Here is a 6,723-nt window from a genome sequence, read left to right as displayed (position 1 = left end):
CACATACCACACTACAGCACACCACATATACACACACCATAGCACACCACACACACCACGTCCCATATACACACTAACACACACACAACAGTGCAAGCACACCATGCCACAGCACACCAAACACACACACATACCACACCACAGCACACATTCACACATATGCTTACATCATTTTGGAGAAAAATCATGTAAAATATTTCTTTTTTTGATAATTGATGCTGAATTCCACTCCCCTCCCCTGACCTCTGATGTGGTTACTGACCCTAAGTGCAGCCTAGGAATGCCTCGAGTTGGGCAAGACTTTACAGGCAGAACTTGGACATCCCCCATTTAAGCCCCCAGACAACCTCAGGGGATATTAATTGTCCTCATTTTATAGATGAAAAAAATGTAAAATCAGAGCAGTCGCATGATTTATTTAAGTCACAGAGATAAGTAAATACTGGAGACTGGATTCAGACAATGAGGACTTCAGTCCCAATCCCATTCTCCTTTCTTCTGGTTCTTTTGACTGCAGATCTCCTGGAAATGAGGATAAAAGATGGTCAGTGCAGGCTTGGGAAATGGCTCAGTGGGTAAAGCACTTTCTGCACACAAATCAAAGGATCAAAGTTTGGATGATATAAAGCTCTCAGGGCTTTGGGAGGCAGGTCCCTGTGTCTGGCTGGCTAGTTAGACTAGCTGAATTGGCAAGCCCTGGGTTCACAGGAGAGACTCTTCTGCAGTATACAAGGTAAAGAGTGATTGAGGAAGACACTCGACACCAACCTCCACATGAATGCACACACACATATGAACATGCGTATAGGCACACACAGGACCACATTTTTAAAAATTGGCTATTTCTGCTTTGCTATGCAAAGGCTGATACGTGGAATAGAAGATAATCACAGGGCATGCTTTCAATTAAGTACTTGATTTTCATTTGATGCCCATGAAATTAGGACCTTAGTTCTCACAAGTCAATGTACTTCCATCAGTTATGATCTTAAGCTTGAATCCTGGGAGTGCACTGCAATCAGACAGGCTGAAAAAACTTACCCCCTTCCCCCAATACACTGAAGTAGCTCTCCTAGTAACGTGTCAGAAACTGTCCATTCTCTCTCGCTTCCCAGCTGCATGCCTTTGAGGTCAGAAACTGGCTCTTACCACATGTAATTTTTTTTTAAAAAGAAAGTCAATTCTTCAAGTCATTATACTTGGGCCAGACTACATACAATAACACCTTATACATGCAATACATACAATAACATCTTATAACAATAATAAGATGTACTTTCTCTTTTTGAACTGCTTCCACAAGGTTCAGTGGTGGTACTCCGTCTCTCCAACAGCCCTGTTGAGGGAAAAACAGGGAGATCTTGAGTTCGGTCTCATAGATGAACAATTTTGTTCCCCAGAAAATTGAGAAACCAGTGTCTGAAGAGCATTATGCGACCTGAGGCTTAGTGTTTCTTCTCTCCTTTGGTGTTGTGTTCCCAGAGAGAAGAAATGGATACAGTGAGACACTTGAGTAAGCAGTTCTTGCTAGAAGTTGGGCTATCAAAATCTTGGAATATCCACACTACAAAGAGTCACAAATCCCTTCCTTGGGCCCATTTTGGAGGGAGAAGCTTGCAAGAAAGCCATTGATTCCCCAAGGTCTTTATACATGCATGTGGTGGTGGACCCAGGGGTTAAGTCGCAATCCCCCTTTTTAACTCATCCTGTTTGACACTGAAAACCATATTTCTGGGAATATCTTTTAAATTCATTCCAGTTGTATGGATTTAAAATGAGAGAAAAGACAGTGGTTTGAAATGAGTGGTATGTGGCCCCTAACACATCTAACATCATAAGGAATGAAGATATTTGCAGATCTCAATTTAATGTTAGCCTCTCACTGATCAAAGCGGCTCTTTTTGTATGTGAGCATCCTGGTAAATCCTGACCTAGTCCCTGTACCCACCACCTACCATCCCCATGACTGTTAGGTCTTTGCATGTTTCTTCAAGACTCATACTTCCTTCTCTACTCTTCCACTTCTGGATATCTGTATGTGTGTGCCATGCAAGGGAAAGTGAGCAGGACATTTAGCAGAGGCAGAAACATTGTTTTTCAGAACTAAATGTTATCAAAATGTTACCAGCCAAATATGAACTTCAGGGGGTTCCTGGAAGTAAAGCCACAGCCTCTGGTAGAGAGATGAGTCAGGGTCTTCCTGTATCGTTCATGCTGGTCTCAAATGTGAGATCCTCAAGTCTCTGTCTCCTGAGTATTGAGATGAAAAGATGTGTGCTAGCATCCTGGCTGGGACCACAGAACTTAAACAAGAATGGATGCTTTATAGTGCCTTGTTCAGCAAGAGACCAATTTAACAGTAGCTTCAGAGACAATGCCTCTGACATTTCTACTGGCGTGGTTACCAGCCAGGATAAAGCTTGCAGGTTTATAAAATGGTCTCTTTTCATGTTGGGAATCTCTGTACTTGGCTTTCTGCCTAATAGTCTACATGGCTCTTCTTGGACTGTGCAAATACCAAATAAGATTAAGAGTAAGAAATCTGGAATCTGACAAACCAGAGTTGAGACAAGTCATTAAACCTTTCTGAATTTTAGTTTCCTCATGCATAAAATGGAAATTATAGTTATTTTCTGATAAAGATGATGTGAGTGTGCAAGTACACACACACACACACACACACACACACACACACACACACACACACAATGTAGTACTCAGTACCTGGGAATGATAGGTTATTTTATTAGCTGCATAATTTGAAGATACCTATGGATATTCTCTGTACATGCTAGACTTGATGGGCCTTGGGAAGTTATGCCAGATGATAGAACACAGAAACCAAAGGCCATGCATTGGTTATATGATAATTTTTTTTTTTTTTAGTAAATATCTATTACAGGCAAACCTATAGAGGCAGAAGCAGGTTAGTAGCGGTTTCTAAGGGCTATGGAGAGAGGAATGAAGAGTAATTATTTAATGGGTCAAGAGTTCTCTTTTGAGGAAATGAAAATTTCTAGAAGAAGGTAGAGCTGGTGGCTGCACATTGTGAAAGCAAAACCTTGGAAATGGTTAAAATAGTAAATTGGATATTACATACATTTCACCACAATTTAAGCCATTTGTGTACGAAGACTTTCCAAACATCTTTCTCCAGCTCACTCTTCTTCAAGGTTACTCATCTCTCACCAAGGGTCTCACTCATCCTAAAGATGAACCCATCAAAATCACAAGCTTTCCCATCCCAAGCCTCCCACACTAAACCAGATTTCTCACCACCCTCCAGAGTAGACCATATGTGGCACTGCCTCCGTTTTGCTGAGGGCTATATCTTGCTAGTGCTGATGTCATTTTCTTAGATCACTGGACAGAGGAATGTCAGAGGATGAGCTCAAATCCCTGTTTCTGGGTTCCTGGCCAATGCTTTCAATGATCCCATTTCACGTGAGGCTGGTTCCTTGACAGCACATTTTCTAGTGCACAAAGGACTTCACTTTTATGTTATTTGTATGGGAATACTATTGGATTGATGTTGATTCCTGGCTGGACTCTCAGGATCGGGTAGATTTTGGCCTCATAGAGGCAGAATTTGGACTATTGGCTTGCTTTAACTGGAAATTACTGCCTTCACTAGGGGCCATTAGCACATCAAAATGGTGTTTGTTGAGCCAGGAAAAGTGATACATTATGTTTGCATTTATTCTTTGGTCCCCAAAGACTAATTGTTGGTTTGTGTTTTTAAACACCCTTTCAAGTGCTAAGAGCCTCTAATGAGTTAAATTAACACGCCATTAGGGTTAAGAATAGTGGTGTTGACTTGGACACAGTGGACCAATTACTGATGCTGGACTATAGAATGAAGCCCTGTATGCACAGAACCCAGCTGCCCTGCCATTTCCGAAAGGCCGGGACACTTGGTAGAGCATTTCCCCTGACTTGTTCTGATTATCCTTGCATCCAGTCTTTTGCCATGAGGACCATTCATTATGCAAATGAGGACACTATGGCTTGGAGAGGCATTGTGCCCAATCAGACCAGCAAGTGGATGGGGCGGGGACCCCAGAGAACACCTGCTTTTGTGCCTAACACTTATTGGACTTCTTCTGGTGTTTGCAGAGTCTGCTTGATACAGGGTGAAAGGTGAGCTTCCATGATGCCACTTAAAAATCTGATTTAGCTCTAACAGATAATCTCTTCCTGCAATTCAGGCAGCATAGCACTGTAGGAGAATGACTTAAAAAGATCTTTGGGGGCTGTACCTACAATATGATGAGGTGCTTGGCTCTAAGGGGGAGAGGAACTTGCTCCATTCTGCAGAAATAGTACAGCGGACATATTAGAAACTTCTAGAAACTTAGATGCTCTAAGTGAATCTGTTCCCCTGTCTGGGATGATGTCATCTCTGTCAATCACTGCCATCGTTTTAGCTGTGTGGAACTGGCTGGTTTTTGCTGCAGGGATGCTATCATTTTACGTCCTCTTGGCTGAGCAATAGAGCCTGAAGGATGATTTTTATATAGTGAAATGCAGAGAGGTGGTAAAGTCAGAGTGGCCCCTAGGAACACTCTCTTGGGACGGTTTGCGATATATCAACTAGACTCTTCCGTTGGGCTATTCTAGCTTTATTGTTTATCTTCATAATCTTGCTTGGATGGGCTCCAGATGTCCTAAATGCCTCACACATCTCTAGGAAAACGCCAAGTTAACTTGCGTTGGGCAGTGATCAAGGGCCAGAAAGAGATTCATATCAAGTACGTGGACCAAATCAACCCTAAACATCCCTTATATTTTGGAGTACTGGGGACAGGATCAGAATTACTCAAAACCAAGGGCCTCCTCTTTGTCATAAGACGGAGCTATTTCTGGTACTTTTAACACAAACAGCTTGTCACTGTCTAGAGACTGCTAGCCAAGGTCTAGCTCCCTACATCTAGTCTCGATGCCATCTATCTCTTTGCTGTTTTAAGCAGTACAGCACTTAGGGGGCTGCTCTGTGCTAGGGGAGTTTGGTTTCTTTTTAATATGTAATAATCACCATTACATCTCAATTACTTAACAAATAGAGAAGCACAGGGCCATGTTATTTCCAAAGAGTCTCCTGAGGGTATGGCTGGAGATCTCCAAATGTTATCCAAAATTAGCCTAGAGAGGGCAAGCGATCAGATCTTTTAATATGTGCCCAAGGGAACACATGCGTATTATGTACTACTGACGCAGGCATGCTGTGCCTGTTCAGGGCTCACAGTCCTGGAAAATGCCACACTCCTTCTCTTCCTGCTAAGAGACACCTAGGCACATCGAAAGAGGCTGCAACAAGGTCCTTTCTGTTTCCAAGGATGGTGATTGGATGGGCTTTCTTCCCTTAGGCTGAGAAGCCCCAAATTCTGGGTAGAAAGGAAATGACAGGTCACCACAGACAGAAGAAAAGTACATAAGAAGGGAAAACTCATCAGTAAATATGAAATAGTGTCAAAAGAAGTGAAGTTGTTTGATAGGTCAGCAAGCAAGCAAGCAAACAAGCAAGCAAACAAACAAAAACTCACAACTGGCTAGTAAGACATTTCCCTCTCCTCTTTGACCACAATGGTTGCCTTTTAACTCTGGTTTCTCAGTCAGTGCTGTTAATATTTTATGAAAAGTGCTCAGGGCAAGGCAGCCATAGACCATTTTCTTGGGAAATGTACAGTTTCTCATGGCGTTTGTTTTTAAGCCCTTGGCAGTTGGCACTTTTCTTTTGAGAAAGCAGGAGTTGTTGAGGGCAGACCCCTTAGTCTTATTTCCAAGACTTGAGTTTGGCTTAGTGCGGAACTGTGATCATGAAAGCAGCTTTGGTTTACTGGTGGCATAGCACTCAAATTAAATTTGGGTTTAGCTAAAAGCCCTCAACATATAATGAGGATTACAAGTTAGGGATCGGCCTGCCCCTGAAGCGTTCGATTTCATTTTGATGGGCATCTGGTAGGGCTCACTGCTTGTTGGGGGCAGAAGGCATGCTTTTCATCTACTGGAGCCTGGAGACCTCAGGTACTCTGCGTGCTGGCTTTGCATGTGGGTCTTTATGCAGAGTGAATAGCTGTGCATTTGTTGTAGAATCAAGGACTAAGTAAAGGGGAGAGAAGAGATTACCATTTGAGCACCCGGGTTCCCACTAAACCAAAGGTAAGCTCTTTGTAACTGTTGATCTGGGGAATAAATCCTCCTTTGTAATTCCACAGATGCAGGAAACCTCCTTTGCACCAGCTCTTCCTGCACAGTTTCTACTGATCTTGCAAGTCTTGCAGACCTGCCAATGTGAAACTTCTCTGACCTTAATTGCTGGATGTTCCCCCCCCACCCCTCCTCTCAAAATGGAAAATGGAAGTAACCCAGCCGGTGAGTTAAACTTTTCCATTTAAAGGGGTGCCAAACCATTTACATTTTCAATTCACCCCACAGTAACAAAAACAGTGATTTTGGTCAAGGCATCGGAAGCTCCATCATTTCTGTGTGTGAAGCCGTACTGCAGAATGTTGCTGCTGTCATTTGGTTGTTTTTTTATTAGGATCTGGAGGTGACAGCTCTGGATGGGCACTGAACACTTTTAGAGGAGACACAGCCTTTTCCTATTGGTGTTCTGTATGGTAACATTCAACTTAATGCAATAACTCGGGCTGTGCTATCTGTTGCGGCTGATCAGACATGGATGGGTAATGATTAGCACATACATGTTTATGCTATTTCAGC

The 6,723-nt window shown here is 42.7% G+C and overlaps 1 protein-coding gene across 1 annotated transcript in view; it reads left to right on the top strand.

The window, feature by feature from the left end:
* Positions 1–6,381, top strand: part of Fam204a (family with sequence similarity 204 member A) — a 58,947-nt gene extending 52,566 nt beyond the window's left edge. The window contains exon 9 of the transcript XR_003712318.1: positions 6,216–6,381. The gene's annotated coding sequence lies outside the window, so the exon portion shown is untranslated. The remainder of the gene's footprint in view (positions 1–6,215) is intronic.
* Positions 6,382–6,723: the final 342 nt, after the last annotated feature.

This window comes from Grammomys surdaster, unplaced genomic scaffold, assembly GCF_004785775.1.
Source record: "Grammomys surdaster isolate TR1022 unplaced genomic scaffold, NIH_TR_1.0 66, whole genome shotgun sequence".
NCBI classification, from domain to species: Eukaryota; Metazoa; Chordata; class Mammalia; order Rodentia; family Muridae; genus Grammomys; species Grammomys surdaster.
The sequence above is the reverse complement of the archived record's forward strand: the minus strand, read 5'-3'. Positions and strand labels throughout refer to the sequence as shown.